The sequence below is a fragment of the Momordica charantia genome, assembly GCF_013281855.1.
Source record: "Momordica charantia cultivar OHB3-1 chromosome 5 unlocalized genomic scaffold, Mcharantia_2.0 BLBB01000005.1, whole genome shotgun sequence".
NCBI classification, from domain to species: domain Eukaryota; kingdom Viridiplantae; phylum Streptophyta; class Magnoliopsida; order Cucurbitales; family Cucurbitaceae; genus Momordica; species Momordica charantia.
Window position 1 is genome coordinate 12,446,312 of NW_028275163.1, and position 15,885 is coordinate 12,462,196.

Consider the following 15,885-nt stretch of genomic DNA (forward strand, 5'->3'; position numbering starts at 1 on the left):
GATAAACATATTGTCGAGATGATGCATCACGGACAGAGAAGAGAGCTGCTTGATAGTGTATCGAGTTAGATCGCATCCAACGCCAAGTAGCTTCTGCTGAAGTCTGCATCGGGAAGAGGATGTCCAATCTCGCATGGCCCAAGTGATTGAGGCAGAGTCTCGTGCTCAGAAAGCTAAAGCGGCATGTAAGAAGGCTGAGGAGGACCTCGAGATGGCACCGATGGAGGTGACTTCTTGAGATAGTCAGATCGTGGACCTAGAAGAGCACCTGAAGGAAAACGAGGATAAATTGCTTAAAGTCGAGGAGGGGTAAACACCGGTGGCGACCGATTTGTCTTTAAGCAAAGAGGCTGAGGAGACTGCTCTGGATTCCTTACACCAAGAATTCGCCAAGGTCGCTAGTCTTGAAGTGGCTCTAGCTGAAGCTAAGGCCATCTTGGGCGACCCAGAGCTTCTAAAGTTCACTTCGTGGCACGGATGGCTTTCCATGCTTTTGAGCAAGAGTTTCAGCGTACAGAGCTCAACTTTGTGCGGGTTTGCCTGCAAGATCGATGTCCTGAAGAATAGGGAAGCGTTCTTGATGCCTTCGAGCGCTTCTGGCTGATACCCGGTAGCTGTGAGTCTGAGGAACATATCCAGCGCCTTCTTTCTCAGGGGTACAGTTACCCTGATGCTCTGGATTCTTCAATTTGCGGCTTCTCATCCTACTTCACCCTCTTAGGATTATTGTCTTCCGCTTTTCTTGTGCTATTTTTGTTCTCCTTTTGTGTATGGGGCCTTATATCTGTTGTTTGTAATCTCTACTTGTTTTTTTTTTTATTAAAAGACAAGACCAGCTTTATTTGATATCACTGCTTTATTTGATGTCTCCAACGATCCCTCCCCTAGTGATTTTCCTACTATCCCTGGAAGGGAAGTCACTATTTCTGCTTGGAGACTTATATGGCGTGTTTGTTAGATGGTTGCGAATACGTCCGAGTGGAAGTCTTAGTCGGTTATTTCACTCGGGAAAGCGGCTTTGGAACATCAGTTCTCCAGAGGCTTGCTCACGGCCAAGCGGTGCCACGTAGGCTATCCAGACTTAGGGGCAGCCTTGGAGCTTAGAGTGTTCCTGAAAAGGCAAGAATATGTCTGAACACAACAGTAGACTTTTTGGAGCTAGGGGTTCTTTCTTCCTGAACTCCTCCGGACCTTGTGCAACTAAGTAAGAACGAACTTGTTGCACAGGTTTGTGAACTTGAGCGGGACCTCTGAAAGATGAAGGAAGAGTTCGTTGACGTCGAGAACGATTGTTGCTTTGCTATGGAAATGGTTCGGGATGTCTTTCGAGGGATGGAGGATACGGAGCAGGCTTACCAATCCTTGTTCCCTAAGGTGAGGCGTCTGGAGCGGAGGATGGTGCGAAACGCCACTGTGCGCTGATCTGACGCTGCCCTATCTCTGTCTTTCTCTTTTTTTTTTTTTTTACATGTTTAGTGGCGGCGATGCCGCCTTTTGTTTTGTAATGGGATTCAGGGGCCCCACAGTTCCCTACTTTTTATCAATGAAGCCTACTCTCGCTTCCTTACTTTTACTTTACTTGCGCTTTTAGGTCTTTTGTACGAAATGACGCTTTACCCTGGGTGGACCTTTTCCTCTAGCCACAAAAAGAGGGGGGGGGGGGGGAGAGAATGTCTTTACCCTCTTTCACTTTCTTCCTTGCAGTCCTCACTTGTTATCACTTACCATGGAGATTTTCCCAGGCCATAATGACCTGAAGGAGCGCGTCTGCTGTCCCTTCTTGATTTGGTCTTACTTTCACGATCGTAAGTTCCCAGACTTCGAGCGCGTGCATGCAGTGGCAACATTTCAAGAGAACAAAAATCCGCTCTTCGTCAAATGGAACTTCGGGTTTCTGTTTTGGAAAGGAGGTCTGGCTTCCCTTATATCTGGGATTTAGAAAGTTTCTACGCCTTACTTTTGCCTTATTTTCTTCTATATACTTTTGAAATTCGCCAAGGGCGATGCATATAACTTGTACTGCTGATTAAGTGAATAAAGCTGAAACTTTTGTCATGCTCTTTCGACTTTTAGTTCTTCGCGATTTTTTCTTCCCTGTTTCTTCTTGTTTTGTCTCGCCACACACCACCGGGCCCCTTACGTGCGTCCAGGGCGCCCACACATGGGGATCACGCGCCTTCAATAGGTGTGCCGCGTGGGTTTCTTCACGTGTGGTAGGCTGGTGTTCCTTCGGAGGGACACGTGGCACGAGGGTACGAACCGACTCGCACGACGTTTCGCTGTTGGGACATTAATTTGTTTGTACGACGTTTTCGCTTCCCAAGGCTATGATTTGTTAATGCTTCTGTAATTAACGCCTTCAATGCGACTCATGGCCTTCCTTCTTGGGTAGGTGGTGTCGCTTTTATAAAACCAACTGCTTCCTTTTCTTCTTCCCACTACTGGTGATAAGGCAGAAGCGGAAGCTTTCTTTTAATAAAGACGTTCCTCGTGGCAGTGAAGCCTTTCCCATTGGTGAAGATGAGTTAGCCTCCGAGGTCGTAAGGCTGCGGCACGTAGTTGCTGATATGAAGAGTTTTGCTCATAGCCAGGCGGATCAGGCTAACTTCTTCTATAAGGCCGATTCCATCATTGACATGGAGAAGGCATAATTGGATATGGAGATCGAGGTTCTTCGTGCTGACAACCAGACTCTTTGTGATCGTGTGGCTGCCCTGGGACGTGCCTTGTCTGCAGCCATAGCGATCGTCAGAGGAACAAGCGTCGACGTCGGCCTACTCTAAGGGCTCAAAGAGCTCTCCCTCGATCAGAAACTTCTTCGACTAAAACGGTTGTTCAGGAAAAGGTTTGTTCGTGTGGCGATTGTTCGGGCTCCGTCATAGAGTAGTGTTTTAAATTTCTGACTTCAGCGACTTTTGTACCCGTACTTGTTGTAGGGTGGCGCTTGTGAAGCTTTGCCGTTTGTTTTTGTGTGATCTTGGTAGAGGGTTGTACTTGATGGGTTGTTATTTTAAACGAAAATGGCGTTCTTTTTGTTTATTTTGATTTGCTTTGCTCGACCTATGTCTTAGGGAGTTGTGGTTATCAGGACTTTTCTCCCCTGGCCCAGGTTGCGTTTTTCCTTTCGGAGAAGCGGAGCCTGGGTCTTACGGCACCACGCAAACTCAAAACAGTAGTAACAAAAAGATTCCCATTTTATTTAATAACAAGATGAGTCACTTACATGGTAGACGCTCGTTGTTCTTCTCATGGATAGTACACACGCAAGTGTTCGGAGTTCCATGGGTGGCAAAGGGGCTTGCCATCCAGGTCCTCCAGCGTGTAAGTTCCTGGTCGGATGATGCCAGTTACATGGTATGGGCCCTCCCAGTTCGGGCCGAGTGCCCTATCGGAATGTTATTTCTTATTCAGCATCACTTTCCTTAGTACCAATGCTCCGACCGTGAATCTACGCGGTTTCACTCGCGAGTTGTAGTACCTAGCAACTTAGCTTTTGTGTTGGGCCACTCGCAGCGAGCGGTTTCCCTTTGCTCTTCCACGAGATCTAAGAAGTTTAAAATTCCTTCCGCGTTCAGGTCTTTATCAAAGTCTTGGATTCTTAGCGTGGGGACTTCCATTTCTACGGGCACTACGTCTTTCATACCGAAGGACAGAGAATAGGAGGTTTTGCCTGTCGAAGTCCTAGGAGTGGTCTTGTAAGCCCATAAGACGCTTGAAAGTTCCTCTGCCCAGTAGCCTTTGAGTTTCTTGAGCCTTACTTTTAGAATGCTTTAGATGATCTTGTTTACAACTTCGACCTGCCCGTTGGTCTGTGCATAGGGGTCGAGTTGAGGTGCTTGATGCCAAGCTCCGAGTAGAATCTCTTGAAATTCCTATTATCGAATTGCTTCCCATTATCTGAGATGATGGTATTCGGGATACTGAACCGGTAGATAATGGACTTCCATACGAAAGTCATTATATTCCACTTGGTGATTGTGGCAAGAGGTTCGGTTTCAGCCCACTTGGTGAAGTAATCGACTGCGACGACCACGAACTTCGTCTGGCCTTTTCCCATAGGCAATGGACCAATTAAGTCGATCCCCCACTAGGCGAAGAGACAGGGGGCTATCAGGCTCGTCAACTACTTGGCGAGTCGTCGCGTTAGGACGGCTGTTCGCTGGCATCTGTCACGATGTCGTGCGAACTTCTTATAGTCTTTGTTCAACGTGGGCAAATAATATCCTTGTCGTAAGATCTTGTTTGCAAGCGCTCGACTGGCCAGGTGGTCCCCACAGTCTCCCTCATGGACTTTGTTGAGGATGTATTCGACCTCAGCTAGACTTACACATCTGAGCAGCGGGAGCGAGTACCCTTGTAACGGCCGACTAGAGAGGAGGGGTACATGAATGAATCGATAACACATCCGAATGAGACGGATTCTGAGATCATGGAAGAATGGTCAAGAAAGACTTAAAAGAAATTATAGTCACTACCTACACTAACAAGGTGCACCTTCCTTTTCGGTAACTCAATCATAAGAACTCCAAAGTTAAGTGTGCTTTACTTGGAACAATTTTGGCTGGGTTACCTTCTAGTTGCTTTACTAGGAAGCATGTGTGTAACGACAAAGCATGCTGTAAGGACTCATGTTGGTCTATAGGGATAGTCTACGCTCTTCTAAGTAGCTTAGAACAAGAACAGTGGCGCGACCGGGTCGCAGGGGAATGTCGACGTGATTAGGGCTAAATCTGGATTCCAAATTCTTGTCTGAATCCTAGACCTGGGGAGTTACAAAATGTATCAAAGCAGAACTTCTTCCAGTACGATGTGGTTCGGGGACGAACCAAGCGGAAGCTAGTGGGCATGTAACGCCCAACTAGAGAAGAGGGGTACATGAATGAACTGATACCACATCCGAATGAGACGGATCCTGAGATCATGGAAGAATGGTCAAGAAAGACTTGAAAGAAATGATAGTCACTACCTATACTAACAAGGTGCTCCTTTCTTTTCGGTAACTCAATCGTAAGAACTCCAAAGTTAAGCGTGCTTTACTTCGACTCTGTAGGGATAGTCTACGCTCTTTTAAGTCGCTTAGAACTAGATGGTGATGCGGCCGGGTCGCAGGGGATGCAGGGGAATGCAAGGGGAAATAGATGCCGAATCTGGATTCCGAATCCTAGGCATGGGGCGTTACAAAATGGTATCAAAGCCAAACGGAAGCTGGTGGACATGTAATGCCCGACTAGAGAGGAATGGGTACATTAATGAACCGATACCACATCCGAATGAGACGGATCCTGAGATCATGGAAGAATGGTAAAAAAAGACTTAAAAAAATAATAGTCACTACTTATACTAACAAAGTGCACCTTCCTCTTCGGTAACTCAATCGTAATAACTCCAAAGTTAAGCGTGCTTTACTTTGAACAATCTTCGGTTGGGTGACCTCCTAGTTGCTTTACTAGGAAGCATGTGAGTGAGGACAAAGCATGCTGAAAGGACTCATGTTGGTCTGTAGGGATAGTCACGCTTTTCTAAGTAGCTAAGAACTAGAACAGTGGCGCGACCAGGTCTCAAGGAAATGTCGGGGTGATTAGGGTCAAATCCAGCCTTCAGGTGGCTGCTTGATCTTCTGGCAGTTTACCGTTTCCAGATATTCTCTAATTGAGTCTCTCCAGTCAGGGGTATCTAGCTAGTCGATGTGCATCGTCTCTGGTTTGATGAGGCTTGATTCGCCCAGTATTTCGACCAAGACCGTCCGAGGTAGGTCAGTCTCGTAAGATGATGCCAACGAGCTAGAGCGTCTACATTGGCATTTTTCGAGCGAGGGACCTGCTCGACAGTGCTCGATTCGAAGGTGTTTAGCAGTGCACGCAGCTTTTTAAGGTAGAGGGCGAGTAGCGCCTCGTATTCAGCCTCGTTATTGGAGATCCAAAACTTGAAGCGGAGGGCGTACTTGTGGCAGCTCCCATCCAGCTTGTCAGTAGGACTTCGGCTCCACAATGCTGGTCGTTTGCTGACCCGTCCATGTACAAAGTCCACCGATCAGGATTGACGCCTTCCTCCTATTGCGCTGGGGTTAGTTCGGCAATGAAATCCGCCGTGGCCTGACCCTTCACTGATGCTCGTGGTGCGTAATATATGTCGTACTCGCTCAGCTCGACGACACATTTCATGATTCTTTCCAAAACCTCGGGTCTTTGAAATATCTACCGGAGCGGCCAGTCGGTTAGGACCACGAGTCAGTGAGCTTGGAAGTAGGGCCGCAATTTCCTTGTTATGGTGACAGTGCAATAACAAGCTTCTAGATCTGGGAGTAGCGGGTTTCCTCCCCGATCAAGGCGTTACGAGTATAGTACATGGGGTGTTGCTTTCCAGCTTCCTCTTTTACTAGTGCCGAGTTGAAAATACTCCCTGAAACGACTAAATAGAGGTGTAGTTCGTCCTCTATGTCTAGCTTGGCCAGGGGAGGGGTGGACGCTAGATATTGTTTCAGGTCTTGGAAGGCCCTATCGCATTCATCAGTCCATTCAAACTTTACTCCCTTTCTCAGTGATTTGAAGAAGGGCAGGCACTTGTAGGTTGATCGGAAGACGAACCGGTTCAGTGCTGCGATCTTATTGTTCAGGTTTTGGAGCTATTTCAGATTGGCAGGGGTGGACATATTTATGATGGCTTGGATCTTTTCTGGATTGGCTTCAATCCCTCGTTGATGCACTATAAAGTTGAAGAACTTTCCTGACCCCACGCCAAAGGCACACTTAGCAGGGTTTAGCCTCATGCCATGATGACGCATGATTTGGAAAGCTTCGGAGAGGTCGTCCTTGTGTTGCTCAGCTATCCGGCTTTTGACCAATATGTCGTCAATGTACACCTCCATGTTCCTTTTTATCTGCAGGGCAAACATCTTGGTCACCATCCTTTCGTAGGTTGCTCCGGCGTTTCTCAACCTGAAGGCATGACTTTGAAGCAGAATAACCCTTGTTCGGTAATGAAGGAGCTATGTTCCTGGTCGGCCGAATGCATCTTGATTTGGTTGTATCCCGAATAGGCGTCAATGAACGTTAATAGCTCATGCCCCGCCGTGGCATCTACTAGCTGGTCGATTCGCAACAAGGGAAAGTTATCCTTTTGGCCAGGCCTTGTTCATATCGGTGAAATCCACGCACATTCGCCACTTCCCATTGGCATTCTTGACCAGAATAGCCAATTAGGGTAGTGGAGTTCCCGAATAAAGTCAGCCTTCAATAGTTTGTCCACTTTTCTGCCGTGGCTGCATGGCACGCGACATCCATGGTTTCCTTCTTTTGTCTCATCGGCTTCGTGCCTGAGTCCATGTTCAGCCTATGCAAGGCGACCGAGGGGTCGATACCAGGCATGTCTTTGTGGGACCAGGCAAATATGTCGATGTTTTTCTTGAAGAACTCGACCAAACATTCCTTCTCGTTACCCGATAACACATCTCCCACGTTGGTGGTCTTTCCTGGCCCCAAGACGGGCACAACCTCCAATTCTTCGGCAGATGGAATGCCCTTTTCTTGTTCGATGATCGTGTCAGGGGCATTCGTTGATATGAACCAAAGTGTCTTAGTCTTCAAGATTTAAAAGAAGTTGTTGGAAAATCTATGTCCAAGTTGACAACAAATTGGAGTTGCATTAAATGCACTCTAGTGTCATTTATGGCAACCTCAAGTTGCATTGAATGAAGTCAAGAACAAGTCCAACTTCATTTACTACAAACTCAAGTTGCATTAATGGAAGTCTAAGTTGAACTCAATATGCATGAAATGAACAGGACTTCCAAGTAGTTCAAACTCCAGTTCATTCACTATTTGAGGGTTACAAACTCTTGGTTTTATTGTGGAGGAGTTTCATTCTCGGATTTAAAGCACGTTTTATTATATTTTCAGTTTTAAACATTCACTAGTAGAAATTTGGTTTATCGTGACGGTTTTCTAACGTCACAAAAATATTTTGTGACGTTTTCAATGCCGTCACGTATACGCCCATCATGAAAGGTATACGAGACGTTTAAAAAACATCATAAAATTTAGCACACGTGACGATTAATTGTCGTCATGAAATATGTGAATTTCCATGACGTTTATAAAATGTCATGAAAAATGATTTCGTGACTGTGATTCAAGGTCACGGAAAGACCGTGAACAGGGGATGATAGGTCACGTGACATCTGACGGTGTATAAACATCACGAAAAGTATATTTAGCGACGATCGATATGCGTCCTCAAAAATAGGTCGGTGACGATTAAAAAACGTCATTAATGATTCCATTTTGTGACGATCAAAAAAGGGTCACAGAAAATGTATTTAATTTGATTGCAGCTATTGCGTAATAGAAATATCACATACTCCTACATTTGTCGATCAAACACGCAAATACAGTAGTTTGGATAACAAAGTTGAACTATATTAATTACAAAAGTCAGGAAGGTAATATATTAATTTAGAATATACTAGCTAGAGTATTCTCAAACACAAATAAAAAAATTATGGAGTTAAACATGTTCCCTACACACCAACCCCGACAACAACGCTCATCCATCATTAGTTGAATTCCCAATTATCGACGTCTTAGGGTTTTGACAGACCTAATGAAAAAACCATACCCAAGTTAGATGAATGAATAACGAAAGATAGATAACGTTCAGAAAGTCACTTTCTAAAAAACGTGTCTATCTATTGAAAATGGCAAAGGATGGTGATATTTGCAAATAATATTCTTAAATACACATCTTTTACATCCTTTAGTAATATCGCATAATATTTAAAAATTTAAAGAAGTATCACAATGATTGAAAACGTACATTAATATTGTACAACACTACAAATTATCAACATTCATAGTCTTCCTTATCAACTTACTCGATAATCTGATAAAACAACCAACATAACAACACAACAGAAGAAACGGGATTAAAATGAACAGCATGTATAAGGTTTGTAAACGTACAATGATTAAATGAATAACGAAAGTATCAATATTAAGTATTCATAAAACTCTTGATATGATAGCCAACAAAATGACCAAACAAAGTTCCAAACATAAGAAGAGACTACAATAACAAAATAACTTCTTCTATATCCTTCAGCAGCATAGCACAAAATGTACTTAAACAATATAACACAAACTAGCTAGTATAGTAGAACGATTGTAAATGTACATTCCTCGTCTATAATCAATATTCAGTATTCCCTGTCAACTTACTCAATGATATGATAAAGGTGCAAAATTAGCTATAGTCACAACATATAACAAGTTCGATTCAGAAGGATTTAATATTCAAATGCTATAGTATGAATGATGACGAAAAGCAAGTTCGCTTACCTTTGTTATGATGAAACTTTGATGGAAACGAGCACAACATGCTTCAGCTCACATGGATGCAGTTTGACAAGCATTTCAAACCCTTAGAACTTCTCGTTCCAGTGCGAAGATTGCTGCTGTCATATAACCAATAATACGCAATTTAGGAAAATGAGCTTTCTCAAAAAAATTGCCGTAAACAATAACATTCAAATAAAATTTTAAATAATGCAGTACCACATATGCGTTGCGCTACGAAGCCAACCAAGAATATAGATATTTCAAAGTAGTGTGTCTGATGAAGTAGTCCTACCAGAAAATATCAAATTGTAGATTACTCGAACGGTTATAACTACTACACCTTCAAATGAATAAACAGGGATATAGTTAACAACCCACACCAAAATTTTCCCCTTAGTCGGTCGTGAGGTAAAATGACCATGAAAGTGTAAGGTAGCTAGCAGTCTAAAAAACATGCTAAACAAAAAGTCTTTTACCAATGCATCAACCATGAACTCGAAAAATGTGCAAGCAAAAAATAATATTATATGCAACATGAGTTCATGGTCGGCCCAAAAAGGTAATTTCACATATCTTAACTAAAACTTAAGTAGGACCCAACAAACTCGGCCCACTCCATTCTCAACACATTTATGTCTTCTTTTGTGTACTCTTTTGGTTCAAGTTTCATCTGTATACATAGAATTAGTAATTAATTAAGTTCGAGACATTCGCATATATACATATGTTTTGACATTCATGCAGACTAAATTATTACTTACTACATCTGGGATCGAAGTGCTTTGTTGGTTTACTATGGCCCGCATGAATTGCATAATGTAATACCCATATTCTGTTGATCCAGGTTGTCTTGAGCACTATGCATACAACAAGGCGTTTTGTGGCTAGTAATCTGATAATAAATAGAACAGCAACTATAAACCATTTAATGAGTGAACATTATATCGTACCTTTACACAGTTCCATTGCACCTTGACTTTGTCGCATTTATTGAAAGCCCTGTGAAGTGATGGACAAGAAGTTTATAAATTGACTGAACTTAAGCTCATAATCACTACGTTACTTCTACATACCGGTTGACGACATCCATTATATCATTGTCCAAACGATTTATCAAAGAGTTTATTGAATATACCATGGTCTTGAAGTAATCAATGACTATCAATATCCAATGAGATCTATGCATTCCAAATAAATGAGAAAATCAGTTAAATTAGCATACATACCATAATACCTTTAGAAATGAAAAGGACTTACCCACTGTTGTAAGGAGCAAGAAGCAATTGACCTGACTCCATTTGCATAAGTCGTTTTGTCAACTTCTCCGAACGTGCTTCTTTCAAAAGATTGGATGTCGATATTGATCCATCATTAAGAAATTTGTACATATGAGATCCATCTTGCTCCACCAACTTCTTGTATAAGTATCTAGAAAACAAATTAAAGTCAAACATTAGCCATATGACGATGTTATCGTATCGGTGATTTCATTAAAAGTCATGTCACTTACATGATATATGCATCTATGCACGGATCAGTTAATGGCCTCATCTCATAAAAGGTTTGTACAACGTCTGTCCATACCTTACAGATATGTTTACATCCGAACACATCATTAGTGACTGGTAATTTTACCTGAGATTTACACATCATCATCTCACGAAGTAGGCATCGCAGAGCAATTGGGGTCGTTCCATCATGTTCGAACGGGTACAGCTGAAGCACCTCCTCTCTGGTTGCAACCTCCTACATTGTTGAATGAATTGAAGTTAGTCTTACACTACAAAAAGGGACATAGTACTTAAATTATTTTACACTATGTTACCCCTTTTCCATTAATGGCAATGAGGTGTCCTGGTCATAATATGTGCGAACCTAACTCTTGTGCTAGTAGGTTTGATCCTCTGTTAGATGGAATAGGCAAATAGCAATCATTCTGGAACGCCACATCTATTGATACCTTCACATTGCCTCCTTCCAAGTTGCATTCGAATATCATTTCTAATGCCACGACATTGTCGCTTGACTCGAACGACAATTGACAAGAATCTCCCTCCTAGTATTCATGTCATCTACATCAATAAGTCAATAATGTTACTTCCATAATAGTTCAAGTAAGAAATTTAGTGTATTACCTTAAAGGACGCATTTTTCTGAACATTACTAGTTGCCTACAAGAAAACGATTAAGTCGACCAAATTAGCCATGTATCGAAAGGATAAGAAAAAATAAGCTAAATAACAATCTTACCTCTTCGTGACTTGTCTCCACTTCAATAACGTCATCTCTTTTTCCTCCTTTCGCAGTCTGCCTTCCTATTTCTTCTTCCTTTATCTTAACTTTCTTTTCTCCTGTTTCTATTTCCTTTATATTCTCTGTTTTTTCTCCCTCCTTACTGTCCTCCTCTCCTGTTTCTCCTTCCTTCATCACCACATCTTTTTCTCGTTTCATTGTCTCTTGCAACTTACTATCACTTGGTATTGAAGCATTTTGTTTATATTTCGCCAATTCCTCTTCCAACTCCTTAATCCTTCTAGCCTACCTATCTTCGAGATTCGAACAAACCTTCTCCTCTTCCAACTTAGAGGTCGACCGTTTCGTTGGTTTATGATGGTACTAAGTCTTCGTTATATACCTACCCACACATGTAAGCCATCCAGGACAGTCTCGGGTACCCAAAGCAAGTGATAGTGCATCTTCTCCTGGAGAGTTGTTGCTATCATTCTCACCTTGTGTAACTTTTATCTCCTCCAACATTTATAGAATGAGATTCAAATAAGTAAAAGATGAATCCGTTTACCAAAATACTCATACCTCAATACGTATTATGCGTTCGACTACGACTCTAGTACATGCTTCCCTGATATTTCCATCTTTGTCCATACGCGCTTTCTTCCATAACGTGCCTCGATCCCTCGGGTGTTCCTCACATTGGGAATTTTTCTGTATACAAAGTTAGACAAACTTAGCGGATACGGCTTAAAAGATCATCAAAACATATGATATCCGATTTACTAGGTGTATCTCTGGTGTATCTTACCAATTCTTCGGAGAGATTCGCGTACCCCTTTTGTGACAACCTGTGGTTGTATACATGCATTCCCTGCAATTCTCTATTCCGTACACTTAAGGCCTTCATAATAGTGCAAAAATTCGTATCAGTATTAGATGCATTTGTCTATATACATTGAACCAAATGTACTAGTATGTATCATCACCATAATGAGTACCTGGAATTCCATACTAAGTCTAGAATGGAAAAACCGGTCCCAGTGTTGTTGTGGAATATGGGATTCATCCTTCGGAATCACCTTCAATTTTGTCGGATCATCGTGACAAGTGTTTATGTAGGTGGAAGTCAACCTCCACTTATATTGACGAAATAAATTATCAGCACAATCATTAAATCGCATCGCCTTAAGCATTACATTTGGAAAATAGTAATGAAACTACTTGGGAATCACCTAACTCATGAAGATATCATATATAAAGATTATTACAAGCATTTCAAATTACAAACAAAGTCATAGTACGTATCCAAGCATAGTATGGTTCATATTAAATAGTACGGGTGATAGGAACATCATTGGTGTTACAATCTCCTCATCTATGTTGTCAGTCAAAAATGTCATCATCACAAGAGGGTGTCCGAATCGACATTGGAGGACAATGTAGCGAAGTATCCCCAAGCTCATTATTCAAACCTGTACAATGTACATTCCTTTGCGGAGGTCTAATAACGATAGACCATTTTACATCTGCTGGATCTTCCACATAGAAAACCTGTCTACCTTGTGAAGCTAGAATAAATGAGTCAGATGTATGGCCACTACGACTCAAGTCAACCAATGTGAATCCAAGTTCATCTCTCCAGACACCATTTCGACTATCCACCCAATCACATCTGAATAATGGAATTTTGAATTTGTTGTAGCTAATTTCCCATATTTCTTGAATGACTCCAAAGAACGTCATGTCTGCAACAACAGGGTTCTTATCATTCGCACTAGACACTTGCATGGTTGTAGCAACCAAACTAATTCCACTATTCTGAATAGTTTGAGTAGAGTCACGAGATTTAGTGTTGTAGCAACATCCATTAACCTTATAACCCTCATAAGTCAGAACATCTGGATTGGGGCTATGTGCTATCCATCTTAAAGTCTTTGAAATGTTTTTACCATTACGCAATTCGCCCATAACCTATTGTACAAACATGTAAAACTTGTTAAATTCCAATTTCGTTCCGTATGAATGTATTTGGAAAAACCATTAAAATAATTTGATTACCTCCTCACGGATCCAAGAACCAAATGATCGATTGTGTTCATCATGCAACCACTTCTCATTCGTCGCTCTACTTGGATATTTCAATGTTAGAGACTCCATATGATGACTACATGTTAATCATCAATCAGCGCAAAGAAGTATATACTAATGTAATAAATGATATAAACCATTTACAAAGAAGGATTACCTTATATATGGTTGTACCACATCAGTGTTCTCCAACACGTAAAGATGAGCTTGTTTGAGATGTTGTACAGTAGGTCTCACGTAACATCCAGTTGATAGAGGTCTATCAATAAGTGATTCTTCTCTCCTGCAAAGTGAGCCTAGCCCAACTGGTGCTAGTCTAGACAAGAACTCGGTACAGAATTCCATAGCTTCCTCAACTATGTACGCTTGGGCAATACTACCTTCAGGTCGAGTTCTATTATGGACGTAGTCTTTCAACACTTTCATGTATCGTTCGAATGGATATATCCATCGTAGGTATATAGGCCCACACAGTTTAATTTATCTAACAATATGAATAGTAATATGTACCATTACTGTGAAGAAAGACGGTGGGAAGTACTTCTCTAGTTGACATAAGGTTACAACAACATCATCTTGCAATTGATCTAGTTCGGACACATTCAACTCCTTCTAGCATACTCTATTAAAGAAGAAATAGAATCTTGTTATGGCATAGCGCACATCCTTAAGGAGCACTAAACGCAGAGTAACTGGAAGAAGTTGTTGCATGAGAACGTGACAGTCATGTGATTTAAGCCCCTTAAGTTTGACATCATCTACTGATACAAGAGTACTGATATTTGAAGAATACCCTTCCAGTACCTGATTTTACATAAAGTCTTATAGAAACGTTGTTTCTCCTCCTTAGACAATGTGTAACGTGCTGGAGGTAAGTACGTTCTTTTTCCTCGAAATTGGGGTGCCAGTTCTGGTCTAATATTCATGTCAACGAGATCAAGCCTAGCATTTATTACATCCTTACTTTTGTCTGATATATCAAGTAATGTTCCTACAATGTTCATGTACACATTCTTCTCAATATGCATTACGTCCAGACAATGTCTAACGTGCAATTTTTTCCAATAGGGGAGATCAAAAAATACAGATATTCTCTTCCAATACTTGTTTGGGAAGTCAATGTCAATATTCCAAAAATATCCTCCCCTGACAATGGCGTTGGAGCAACTCTAGGCTCTTTCTTACCATCGAACTCCTTTTTTCTGTTTTCTGTACGGATGATGTCTTGGCAAAAATCTTATGTGGCCCATATATGCATTCTTTTTCCCGTGTGCCAATCTAATTGAAGTGATGTTCTCCCCACATATCAGGCAAGCTTTATAACCCTTAACACTACACCCGCACAAATTACCATATGCAGAAAAATCATTGATGGTCCACATTAAAATAGCCTTTAATCTAAAGGTTTCTTGTCTATATGTATTAAAACATTCCACTCTATATTCCCACATGAGTTTTAGGTCATCAACTAGAGGGGCTAAATATGTATTAATATCATAGCCGAGTTGATTCGGGCTTGAGATCAACATGGTAAGCATTAGAAATTTCCTCCTCATGCATAACCGTGGTGGAAGGTTATATATGGTTGTTATTACAAGCAAGCAACTGTACGTACTACTCCTTTCACCATATGGATTCACCCCATCAGTTGATAAACCTAAGCGAAGATTCCTTGGTTCCGAACCAAAATTTGGCCAAATATGATCGATCAACCTCCATGACGGAGAGTCTGCTGGATGTCGCATAATTCCATCCATTTTCCTATCTGTCGCATGCCAAACTAGATTCTTTGCATTACCTGAGTTCTTGAACAATCTTATAAACCTTGGAATAATTGGAAAGTACCACACTTGCTTAGCAAAAACTCCTTCTTTCTCCTTCGTAAAATTCTTATGTGTTTTCCATCTTGACGAATTACACTTAGGACATTTAGTCAAATCTGCGTAATCCTTTCTATACAAGCAAAAATTGTTTGGGCATGCATCAATTTTTTCGTAACTCAGCCCAAGGGCACACAACGTTTTCTTTGCTTCTTTCATAGAATCCAGCATTTCATTAGGGCCTGGTAATATATTACTTATTATGGACAGAAGTTCAGAAAAACTGGAGTTACTCCACCCAAATCTCACCTTCAAATTGTACAATCTCACAAGAGTTGATACTTTTGTAAACTTTCCACATCCGGGGTACAACGGCTTCTTAGCATTATGAAACATAGTTTCAAATGATTTTG

At 41.5% G+C, this 15,885-nt stretch overlaps 1 pseudogene; it reads right to left on the reverse strand.

Moving 5' to 3' along the window:
- Window positions 1-12,947: 12,947 nt before the first annotated feature.
- Window positions 12,948-15,409, reverse strand: LOC148211337 (uncharacterized; annotated as a pseudogene).
- Window positions 15,410-15,885: the final 476 nt, after the last annotated feature.